The sequence below is a fragment of the Triticum urartu genome, chromosome 2A (assembly GCF_056163025.1).
Source record: "Triticum urartu cultivar PI428250 chromosome 2A, HENAU_Tu73, whole genome shotgun sequence".
Classification (NCBI taxonomy): domain Eukaryota; kingdom Viridiplantae; phylum Streptophyta; class Magnoliopsida; order Poales; family Poaceae; genus Triticum; species Triticum urartu.
The window spans coordinates 187161075-187174647 of NC_141874.1; positions in this window are offsets into that span (position 1 = coordinate 187161075).

Genomic DNA, 13573 nt, shown 5'->3' on the forward strand with positions numbered 1-13573 from the left:
CCTCGCTGAGGCCATGGATGCCTGCGACCTCGCCGCCAGTCGCTGTCGACCTCGCCGCCTTCCTGCATGTGTGTGCCTCGCTGCTGGTCTCGTGCCAGAGGTCCCGCTCCTCATGGCCATGGTGTCCGTCGTGACTGTACGCACCTTGCTGTTGCTTCATCGGCCGCCTCCCTTCGTTGACCACCAAGAACCGAGGCCAGTTGTGTTGCTTCGTTTGGGATGCATCAAGTTCCTCTACTAGCTGTGTCAAGTTCCTCTACTAGTCATGCATGCCTCTAGATTCATCCAAGTTCCGACGATGCTTTTGTACAACTACGCCACGGAGACCAAGACCGGCAAGTCCACACGGGAGCCCGAACGACTAGTTCCACGATGATGCGAGTACAAGTACCCTCGACGTGTTTTTTGCCAAGTACCACGACACCCAGATCCCTCGGATCAGTCAAGTTCATCTACGAAAACATGTATGACCGTCGTCGAAACTGCAAAGTACCTCTACGCACGGATATCGCCAAGTACCACGATACTGACGACATCCACTACTACTGTTGCCGAGGGTTTCGTCAAGTTCAACCTCTTTGGCTACGAATGGTGACGACCTCGAACATCTACGGACGTGTACGACTACCGTTGCCTAGAGAACCGCGGGTCACAAGCGCCGTGAACAACTACCATCGCGTGGATCCGACAAGTTCGCGAGAAGGACAACTTCCCACAACAACCCATGGACAACTACTTCCACGACGACCGTGTACAACTACCGTCGTGAGAACGTATACTTCCTCTACTTTGCACCGAACCCGGACCGCTCTGAGAATGCACCCTTCGAAGGTATAACCGCCGAGACGATGACCCGTGGAACGAATGTTGCGTGTTGTATGAAATGCTCGTGTTTGCACCGTGCCCGATGTGTTTCTTGCATGTTCCCCGTTGCCATACCGTCGTCTCGTGGAACACCCGGTAACCGGGATCACCCCACCATCTCTAGTTATTCCGCTCCCGCCACACCACCTTTTGCACTGGTATCTCCGTGAGCTTCCGGAAACGATATGTTGCCATGGCATCATTTTCGGATTCCTTTCTATGGCACCCCTTGCGTTTCCGCCATGGTGACAAATACTTCATAATGCTATTGTCAACTTTTAATAAAAATTTGCATAAACTTGAACATGTCATCCGCATCATGTTAACAACATTAAGATGTTTAAAATTGTTGTTTGCTTTAAATTGCTTAATGCATGTGGGGATTTACCGGAATTGTTGTTGTTGTTGTTTCCGGCCTCATTTAAAATGCCCAACTATGTATTCTACTCATGCCTCACCTCTTGCCATGTTAACTAACATTTAATATTGTTGAGTACCTAACAGGGAGAGAACTAAATAATTGATGTGGTGTTCCGTCAATATGCAACCCGTTGCATATTGAGCTCCACTTAATTTGTAGTTTTGTTTGTTGCACTTTGCCATGCCATGCCTCTTTAAATCGGACATGCATCATACTTGTTTGCGCATCGTGCCATGCTTATGTGATGGTTGTTTATTATGTTACTTGCTTCTTTCTGGGTTGCTTCTCTCATTAGCTTTGGTTTCATTCCGGAGTTGTGAGGATCCGTTCGACTACGTCCGTTTTTCTTCTTCGTGGACTCGTTCTTCTTCCTTGCGGTATCTCAGGCAAGATGACCATACCCTCGAAATCACTTCTATCTTTGCTTGCTAGTTGCTCGCTCTATTGCTATGCCTATGCTACGATACCTACCACATGCTTTATCATGCCTCCCATGTTGCCATGTCAAGCCTCTAACCCGCCTTGTCCTAGCAAACTGTTGTTTGGCTATGTTACCGCTTTGCTCAGCCCCTCTTATAGCGTTGCTAGTTGCACGTGAAGATGAAGATTGAAGTTTGTTCCATGTTGGAACATGTTTATTGTTGGGATATAACAATATCTCTTATTTAATTAATGCATCTATATACTTGGTAAAGGGTGGAAGGCTCAGCCTTATGCCTAGTGTTTTGTTCCACTCTTGCCGCCCTAGTTTCTGTCATACCGGTGTTATGTTCCTTGATTTTACGTTCCTTACGCGGTTGGGTTATAATGGGAAACCCTTGACAGTTCGCCTTGAATAAAACTCCTCCAGCAAGGCCCAACCTTGGTTTTACCATTTGCCACCTAAGCCTTTTTCCCTTGGGTTCTGTAGACTCGAGGGTCATCTTCATTTTAAACCCCCGGCCAGTGCTTCTCTAAGTGTTGGTCCAACCTGAGCGATGTCCGGCGCCCCCTGGGCAACCAGGGTCTATGCCAACCCGACGTCTTGCTCATCTAGTGTGCCCTGAGAACGAGATATGTGCAGCTCCTATCGGGATTTGTCGGCACATTCGGGCGGCTTTGCTGGTCTTGTTTTACCATTGTCGAAATGTCTTGTAACCGGGATTCCGAGTCTGATCGGGTCTTCCCGCTGGAAGGAATATCCTTCGTTGACCGTGAGAGCTTGTGATGGGCTAAGTTGGGACACCCCTGCAGGGATTTGAACTTCCGAAAGCCGTGCCCGCGGTTATGGACAGGTGGGAATTTGTTAATGTTCGGTTGTAGAGAACTTGACACTTGAATTAATTAAAATACATCAACCGGGTGCGTAGCCGTGATGGTCTCTTCTCGGCGGAGTCCAGGAAGTGAACACGGTGTTGGAGTTATGCTTGCACGTAAGTAGTTTCAGGATCACTACTTGATCATTATTAGTTCGCGATCATGCTTTGCTTCTCTTCTCGCTCTATTTTGCGTATGCTAGTGCTTGCTGCAGCTCCACCTCACTACCCCTTTCCTACCCATAAGCTTAAATAGTCTTGATCGCGAGGGTGTGAGATCGCTGAGTCCCCGTGACTCACAGATACTTCCAAAACCAGTTTGCAGGTGCCGATGATACCGTGCAGGTGACGCAACCGAGCTCAAGGAGGAGCTCGATGAAGATCATGGTCGTAGTCTTGTTTCGTTTCCAGTTGATCAGTAGTGGAGCCCAGTTGGGGTCGATCGGGGATCTTTTGCATGAGGGTTTGTATTTCTTTATTTGGTTCCATAGTCGGACCTTGATTGTATCTGGATGATTGTAATGCTATATTTATGTATTGTGTGAAGTGGCGATTGTAAGCCAACGATGTACCTCTTTCTTATTCAGTACATGGGATGTGTAAGGACTACCCCTCTTACGACATGCCTACAATGCGGTTATGCCTCTAAGTCGTGCTCCGACACGTGGGAGATATAGCTGCATCATAGGTGTGACAAGTGTCATGTAGTCGACATTCACATGACACCACTAGAGGAAAGACAACATACATCTCATCAAAATATCGAACGAATACCAAATTCACATGACTACTTATAGCAAGACTTCTCCCATATCCTTGGGAACAAATGTAACTAATCACAAATCATATTCATGTTCATAATCAGAGGGGTATTAATATGCATAATGGATCTGAACATATGATCTTCCACCAAGTAAACCAACTAGCATCAACTACAAACAGTAATCAACACTACTAGCAACCCACAGGTACCAATCTGAGGCTTTGGGACAAAGATTGGATACAAGAGATGAACTAGGGTTTGAGATGAGATGGCGCTGGTGTAGATGTTGATGGAGATTGACCCCCTCCCGATGAGAGGATCGTTGGTGATGATTTCCCTCTCCCGAAGGGAAATTTCCCCGGCAGAACAGCTTCGCCGGAGCCCTAGATTGGTTCCGCCAAGGTTCGGCCTCGTGGCGGCGGAATTTCTTCCCGAAAGCTTGCTTATGATTTTTTTCCTCGATGAAAGACTCCATATAGCCAAAGATGGGCATCAGAGGGCTCGCAGGGGGCCCACAAGGTAGGGGGGCGCGCCCAAGGGGTAGGGCGCACCCCCACCCTCGTGGACGGTGGGTGGCCCCCCTCTGGTACTTCTTTCGCCCAATATTTCTTATATATTCTGAAACGTGCTCCCGTGAAGTTTCAGGACTTTTGGAGATGTGCAGAATAGGTCTCTAATATTTGCTCCTTTTCCAACCCAGAATTCCAGCTGCCGGCATTCTCCCTCTTCATGTAAACCTTGTAAAATAAGAGAATAGGCATAAGTATTGTGACATAATGTGTAATAACAGCCCATAATGCAATAAATATCGATATAAAATCATGATGCAAAATGGATGTATCAGCCCTCTCGCCACCACCGCAGCCTCCCCACCCCTGCCTCGCAATCGCCGCCTCCCATCACGCCGCCCGCCCTCACCGCTTCCCCTGCCTCCCGCACCCTAGCCGCTTGCCGCGCATCACCCAAAACCCCAACCCTCACCGCGTGCCACCATGTCCGGTTTTTATATCTCCCACCGCTCCATCCCCTCGAATCCCTTCGACTCCTCCGCCGGTTCCACCGCCTCGATCCCCGATCCCGCCTTCATCCACGATGTTCCCATCGAATGTCGCATCCCCGTCATCCTCTCCCACAAAGAGGCCAACTTTTATGCATGGAAGACATACTTCAATGTCCTCTTTTGTGATTATAATCTGCAGGATCACGTTGACGGCACCGCCAACCTGTTCGTCCTGAACCGTAACACCGATTCATTGGTGATGGGCGCTACCATCATCCAGAGGCTCTTCCTCACTGTTTACAAAGACATCTTCCACACCATCGTTCACGAATAGGACGATGCATGCACGGTGTGGAGCAATATCGTCGGCCTCTTCACTGACAACAAGCTCCAGCAGATCGTCTTCTTGCAGCAGGAGTTCTTCAGTTGTCACCAAAACGACTCCTCCGTTGATGACTTCTACATGCGCCTCAAGACCCTCTCCACCGAGCTCAATGACATCGGTTTCAAGGTGGGCGATGAACTACTCCTCTCCACCCTCACCGCCGGCCTCAATGAGGACCTAGCAACGCCGCCTCCAACCTCACCCTCATGGCGAACCCTACCATCGAGCGGGCGGTGGCGTATCTCCGCCTCGAGGAACGCCGGTTGAAGCATCTTCGCTCCCGCACCGTTCACACCACCTTCACCGCTGGCTACTCATGCGGCGGCCCTACTAACCCCATGGTCGCGCCCCCTAGTTTCCCGGCACCGTACCAGCCGCCCCGGCATGCAGCACCTCCTACACCGACTGGCACCTACGGCAACCCATAGCAGCCACGACCCCGGCTCCCGCGGCTCCTCCACAACAGTCGCAGCAGCAGCGACAACGGCGCCGCGATCGTGGCAACGGCTAGTAGCGCGCACAAGGGCAGCAGCAGTAGCACGCCGGGCCGCACCAGCCGCCGCCGCCATGTGGTGGCAGCCACAACCCCTAGACTGGGTTCGTGCACGCCTACACCATGCCCGTACCCCGACCGCCCGCTCCGAGTCTCCTCAGGTTCGGCCGTCTGGCCACCAGGCCTTCTTCACCGGGCAGCAGCCAAGCCCGCCGGTCGCCCCACCGCCTTACTACCCCGCCACTCCAGTTGGCTATGGCGGGACAAACCCAAGCACCGGGCCACCTAGCTGCTCGGGCTATCCTACCGTGCCGGTCTCCTACGATCTGTCCCTGCTCGCAGCTCTTCAACACCAGCCCCCACCTGATTCTTATTCCAGTAGCAGCAACTGGTTCATGGACACCGGTGCATCTTCGCACATGGCCGCTTATCCAGGTAATCTCTCTTCCATGTCTCCTATCCACACTTCTTCTCGTATCATTGTCCGTAATGGTGTTGGTCTTCCTATCACTCATGTTGGTTCCACTAATTTCCCTTCACCTCTCGACCACTTTATCCCAATAATGTTCTTGTGTCTCCTGAACTTATTCAGAACTTAGTCTGTGTACGTAAGCTTTCTCGTGATAACTCTGTAACTGTGGAATTTGACGAAGTTGGTTTTCTGTTAAGGACACCCTCACCCGGATGGTTCTACACCACTATGACAGCCTGATACGTCAATTTTGCATCATGTTTTCTTACTGTTATTTATGATGTTTTTATCCATAATAATGCTTTTTGGAGTAATTCTAATGCCTTTTCTCTCATACTTTGCAAGGTACACACCAAGAGAGGGAATTCTCGCACCTGGAAATCTGGACCTAGAAAAGCTATGTCAGGCTACCTATGCTGCACAACTCCAAACAAGCTGAAACTTCACGGAGATTTTTTATGGAACATTTAAGAATTATTGGAGCAAATAACTAGCAGAGGGGCCTCACCAAGTGGGCACAACCCACCTGGGCGCGCTAGGTAGCCCAGGCGCGCCCTGGTGGGTTGTGCTCTCCTCAGCCCACTTCGGGTGCCCATCTTCTGGTATATAAGTCATTTTCACCTAGAAAAATGAGGAGAGGACTTTCAGGACGGAGCGCCGCCGTCTCGAGGTGGAACTTGGGCAAGAGCACTTTTACCCTCCAGCAGAGCGATTCCACTGGGGGAACTTCCCTCCCGGAGGGGGAAATCATCATCGTCATCATCACCAACAACTCTCCCATCTTGGGGAGGGCAGTGCCCATCAACATCTTCAACAACACCATCTCCTCTCAAACCCTAGTTCATCTCTTGTGTTGAATCTTGTTTTGAGAACTATAGATTGGTACTTGTGGGTGACTTGTAGTGTTGATTACATCTTGTAGTTTTTTTTTGAATATTATGCTATTTGGTGGAATATTATATGTTCAAATCTACAGTTTATGCGCTATTCCCTAAGGGACCAATTGGATCCAAAAGTTTAATGCTATGGTTAGAATTTATTCTTAATACTTTTCTCGTAGTTGCGGATGCTTGCGGGAGGGTTAATCATAAGTGGGGGGTTTGTTCAAGTAAGAACAACACCTAAGAACCGGTCCACCCGCATATCAAATTATCAAAGTACTGAACACGAATTAAACCAACATGATGAAAGTGACTAGATGAAATTCCGGTGTACCCTCAAGAACGCTTTCCTTATCATAAGAGACCGTTTTGGCATGTCCTTTGCCTCAAAAGGATTGGGCTACCTTGCTGCACTTTTGTTACTACTATCGTTACTTGCTCGGTACAAATTATCTTGCTATCAAACTACTCTACTACTTACAATTTCAGCACTTGCAGACATTACCTTACCGGAAACTACTTGTCATTTCCTTCTTCTCCTCGTTGGATTCGACACTCTTACTTATCGAAAAGAGCTACACTTGATCCCCTATACTTGTGGATCATCAAGGCTATTTTCTGGCGCCATTTCCGGGGAGTGAATCGCCTTTGGTAAGTGGAATTTGGTAAGGAAACATTTATACAGTGTGCTGAAATTTATTGCCACTTGTTACTATGGAAAACAATCCTTTGAGGGGTTTGTTCGGGGTATCTTCACCTCATATGGAACCAAATTAATTACCCCTCAACCTACTGCACCTACTGAAAATACTAAATATGAAATTCCTTCGGGTATGATAGAACAACTGCTAGCTAATCCTTATGCAGGAGATGGAACCGAACATACTGATATGCACTTGATATATGTAGAACAAATTTGTGGATTGTTTGAGCTTGCAGGTCTACCCAGGGATGAAGTTATGAAGAAGGTTTTCCCTTTATCTTTGAAGGGAAAAGCATTGACATGGTATAGGCTATGCGATGATATTAGATCTTGGAATTGGAATCGTTTGAAATTGGAGTTCCGTCAAAAAATTTATCCTATGCATCTAGTTCATCGTGATCGGAATTGTATATATAATTTTTGGCCTTGTGAAGGAGAAAGTATCACTCTAGATTGGGGAGGCTTAAGTTAATGCTATATTCATGCTCCAATCATGATCTCTCAAGAGAAATTATTATCCAGAACTTTTATGCTCGGCTTTCTCGTAATGATCAAACCATGCTTGATACTTCTTGTGTTGGTTCTTTTATGAAGAAGACTATTGAATTCTGGTGGAATCTTTTGGAAAGTATTAAACGCAACTCTGAAGATTGGGAACTCGACGAAGGTAAATAGTCAGGTATTAAACTTAAGTATGATTGTGTTAAATCTTTTATGGGTGCCGATGCTTTTCAAAACTTTAGCACTAAATATGGACTTGACTCTGAGATAGTAGCCTCCTTTTGTGGATCATTTGCTACTCATATTGATCTACCTAAGGAGAAGTGGTTTAAATATCACAAACCTATTAAAGAAGAAATTAAAGAACGGGTACTAGTTAAAGAAGAAATTATACTTTATAATGTTGATCCAGTTGTTCCTTCTGCTTACATTGAAAAACCACCTTTCCCTGTTAGGATAAAGGAACATGCTAAAGTTTCAACTGTGGTTAACAAAAGCTATATTAGAACACCTAAACCTGATGAAAAAAATTAAAGTAGAACCTAGTATTGCTATGGTTAAAGATCTCTTAGAAGAAGATATGGATGGGCATGTTATTTACTTCTGTGAAGAAGCTGCTAGAATTGCCAAACCCGATAAAAAAGATAAACATAGACCTGTTGTTGGCATGCTCGTCATCTCAGTTAAAATAGGAGATCACTGTTATCATGGTTTATGTGACATAGGTGCTAGCGTGAGTGCTATTCCTTATACCTTATATCAAGAAATTATGAATGACATAGCACCCGCACAGATAGAAGAAATAGATGTTACTATTAAACTTGCCAATAGAGACACTATATCGCGAATTGGGATTGTTAGAGATGTTGAAGTTTTGTGTGGGAAAATAAAATACCCTACTGATTTTCTTGTTCTTGGTTCCCCGCAAGATGACTTTTGTCCCATTATCTTTGGTAGACCTTTCTTGAACACCGTTAATGCTAGAATAGACTGTGATAAACAAATTGTCGGTGTTAGTTTTGGTAATGAGTCTCATGAGTTTAATTATTCCAAGTTTAGCAGAAATCTTCATGAAAAAGAATTGCCTAGTAAGGATGAATTAATTGGTCTTGCTTCTATTGTTGTACCATCTATAGATCCTTTAGAATAGTATTTGCTAGACCATGAAAATGATTTACATATGCATGAAAGAAATGAAATAGATAAAATTTTCTTTGAACAACGTCATCTACTTAAACACAACTTGCCTATTGAAACTCTAGGAGGTCCTCCTCCACCTAAAGGTGATCATGTGTTGGAATTAAAACAATTGCCAGACACTTGGAAATATGCTTATCTTGATGAAAAGAAGATATATCTTGTTATTATTAGTACTAACCTTCTCAGAACATGAAGAAGAAAGATTATTGAAAGTTCTAAGGAAGCACCGAGCTGCTATTGGATATACTCTTGATGATTTAAAGGGCATTAGTCCCACTCTTTGTCAGCACAAAATTAATATGGAACCTAATGCTAAACCCATTGTTGATCACCAACATCGGTTAAATCCGAAGATGAAAGAAGTGGTAAGAACGAAAATATTAAAACTTCTGGAAGCAGGTATAATATATCCTATAGCTGATAGTAGATGGGTGAGTCATGTTCATTGTGTCCCTAAGAAAGGAGGTATAACTGTTGTTCCTAATGATAAGAATGAACTTATTCCACAAAAAATTATTAGAGGCTATAGAATGGTAATTGATTTTAGAAAATTAAACAAAGCAACTAGAAAAGATCATTACCCTTTGCCTTTTATTGATCAAATGCTTGAAAGATTATCTAAGCACACACACTTTTGCTTCCTTGATGGATATTCTGGCTCTTCACAAATACCTATTTCTCAACCTGATCAAGAAAAGACCACTTTTACTTGTCCTTTTGGAACCTATGCTTATAGACGTATGCCTTTTGGTTTACGTAATGCACCTGCTACCTTTCAAAGATGTATGACTGCTATATTCACTGACTTTTGTGAAAAGATTGTTGAGGTTTTCATGGATGACTTTTCTATTTATGGGAAGTCTTTTGATGATTGTTTAAGCAATCTTGATCGAGTTTTGCAGAGATGTGAACAAACAAATCTTGTCTTGAATGGGGAGAAGTGCCACTTTATGGTTAATGAACGCATTGTCTTGGTTCATAAAATTTCTGAAAGAGGTATTGAAGTGGACAAAGCTAAGGTTGATGCAATTGAGAAAATGCCATGTCCTAAAGATATAAAAGGTATTCGTAGTTTCTTAGGTCATGCTGGTTTCTATAGGAGATTTGTCAAAGACTTTTCAAAAATTTCTAGCCCTCTTACTAGTCTCTTGCAAAAGGATATTCCTTTTGTTTTTGATGATGATTGTTTAGAAGCCCTTGAAACACTTAAGAAAGCTTTAATTTCTGCACCTAGTGTTCAACCACCTGATTAGAACGTGCCTTTTGAAATTGTGTGTGACGGTAGTAATTATGCTTTTGGTGTTGTTCTAGGACAAAGAGTTGATAAGAAACTTAATGTAATTCATTATGCTGGTAAAACCCTAGACAATGCTCAAATAAATTATGCTACTACTGAAAAAGAATTCTTAGCAGTGGTGTTTGCCTGTGATAAGTTTAGATCTTATATTGTTGATTCCAAAGTAACCGTTCGCACAGACCATGCTGCTATTAAATATCTTATGGAAAAGAAAGGTGCTAAACCTAGACTTATTCAATGGGTTCTCTTGCTACAAGAATTTGATTTGCATATCATTGATAGAAAAGGAGCTGAGAACCCAGTAGCTGATAATTATTCTAGCTTGAAAATGTGCTTGATGACCCACTACCTATTGATGATAGTTTTCCTGATGAGCAGTTAGCTGCAATAAATGTTTCTCATAGTACTCCTTGGTATGCTGACTATGTTAATTACATTGTTGCTAAATATTTACCACCTAGCTTTACATACCAACAAAAGAAAAAAATTCTTCTATGATTTAAGACATTACTTTTGGGATGACCCACACCTTTATAAAGAGGAGTAGATGGTATTATTAGACATTGTGTACCTGAGCATGAACGGGGACAAATCCTATGGAAATGTCACTCCGAAGCTTATGGAGGGCATCATGCTGGAGATAGAACCGCTCATAAGGTATTGCAGTCTGGATTTTATTGGCCTTCTCTCTTAAAGGATGCCCGTAAGTTCGTCTTATCTTGTGATGAATGTCAAAGAATAGGTAATATTGGTAAGCGTCAAGAAATGCCTATGAATTATTTACTTGTTGTTGAACCATTTGATGTTTGGGGATTTGATTACATGGGACCTTTTCCTTCCTCTAATGGGTAAACACATATTTTGGTTGTTGTTGATTATGTTACTAAATGGGTAGAAGCTATTCCAACCAGTAGTGTTAATTACAACACCTCTATTAAAATGCTTAAGGAAGTTATTTTCCCAAGGTTTGGAGTCCCTAGACATTTAATGACTAATAGCGGTTCACACTTTATTCATGGTTCTTTTCGTATAATGCTTGCCAAGTATGATGTTAACCATACAATTGCATCACCTTATCACCCTCAGTCTAGTGGTCAACTTGAACTTAGCAATAGAGAAATAAAATTAATTTTGCAAAAGACTGTCAATAGGTCCAGGAAGAATTAGTCTAAGAAATTAGATGATGCACTTTGGGCTTATAGAACAACATATAAAAATCCTATGTGTATGTCTCCTTATAAAATGGTTTATGGAAAAGCTTGTCATTTGCCTCTTGAGTTAGAACATAAAGCATATTGGGTATTCAAAGAACTCAATTATGATTTGAAACTTGCCGGTGAAAAGAGGTTATTTGATATTAGCTCTTTAGATGAATGGAGAACCCAAGCTTATGAAAATTGAAAATTATTCAAAGAAAAGGTTAAAAGATGGCATGACAAAAGAATCCAAAAGCATGAGTTTAAAGTCGAAGAATATGTTCTTTTGTACAACTCCCGTTTCAGATTCTTTGCAGGAAAACTCCTCTCAAAATGGGAAGTCCCATATGTCATCGAGGAGGTTTATCGGTCTGGAGCCATCAAAATAAATAATTCTGAAGGTACTAACCCGAAGGTTGTAAATCGGCAACGAATAAAACATTATATCTCAGGTACGCCCATTAATGTTGAAAGTAATATTATCCAAACTTTGACACCGGAAGAGCACATAAAAGAGTCCTTCCGGAACTCTCCAGAATCGTGAAAATAAGGAGGTACGTGATACGGTAAGTAAACGAACTCCAAAAAATCCGCAAAAATATTTTTATCATTTTTGGAGTATTTAATTTTTTTGGAAATAACAAAACTTCCAGGAAGCGTCCCCAGGTGGGCACAAGACACCAGGGCACGCCCAGGCTTGCCTGGCACTCCCAGGTGGGTTGTGCCCACCTGGGACACCTTCCGGACTTCGTTTTTCTCCCGTATGCTTGTCCTCCAAGATAAAAAATCTATATATACTTCCCGAACCTGTTGATCACCATATCACAGAGAAATATTCTGTTCTCTTTTCTTGCTATTTTCTGTCAGACCTTTTAAGCCAGGCATCATGTCTTATTCTTCCTCCAACAATGTGGAAGAGGATGCTTGGTTGATGAAGATCGAGCTGAAGAGAGAAGAACCTGCGGAAGATGTCAGAGGAGATGAGAGCAAGGAGGTTACCATAGATCAACCTCGGGTCTTCGAACAAGCGCTGCCAGCTGAGGAGGAGGAGGAATATATCCTTAAACCTTACCTTACTCATCTTACTCCTGCTGAGATTGAAGCCTTTCGCATCATTGAAATTGGTCACATACAAAATAAGTATCTCACTTGTGAGAATATTCTGCATCAAGAGCACATACCCACCTCTGGAGTGTCATCCGTTGATTGTAGAATCTCTTGATCCTTAAAGATAGGACCGCTTCATCACCACCATCGTCTTCTTCACCATCAAAAGAGAACTGAGTATCGGGTATGGCCACTCCCCTTGGCTTTCGCCAAGCTTGGGGGAGGTGCCCCGGTATCGTATCATCCCACTATCCTTTTGGTTTTACTTATTTTAGTTTGATCTTTTGCTTTAGGTGAATAAAAGTTTAGTTTAATCCTTTCTTCTTCAGAGTTTTCTTAGTGATCTATCCTTGTAATTGTGTGCAAGTTATATAGTAAAGTTTAGTGTGGGTTTTTGCTTTCTTTACTGTCATGTTGCAAATAAAGAAAAGAAATAAGAAAGAATAAAATAAAGGAAAGAAATAAAATAAAGGAAAGAAATAATGAAAAGAATATACTAATCCTATGGTAGGTCATGGCACCACATAAGGAAAAGTATAAGTAGAAAATTTTATTAGAGATTGACAAACATAGCATTAGTCAATGATGAAACTCATGAAAAAATTAATAAGGGAAGAAAAGATTCACATATAAATATACTATCCTAGAAATCTTTTGTGATTGTGAGCCCTCATCAAAATATTATATGCCAAAATTGTTGACATTGGACAAGGAAGACAACGTAATGATTTATACTTGTTCATATTCACATAGAAGTCATATTGTCATGGATTCTTTAACATGTTGTGCTTGCCCCTATCTTTGCTAGACGAAAATTCCGCAATAAGTAGAGATACTACTTGTGCATCCAAAAACCATTAAACCCAAATCTTATTTTCAAGTGTCCACCATACCTACCTAGGGATTAAGCAAGATCCCTCAAGTAAGTTGCAATCGGTGCAAAAAAGGCAATAAAAATTGCTTCTAAAAGTGTGAGATCATTTAGTGTAAGAGAA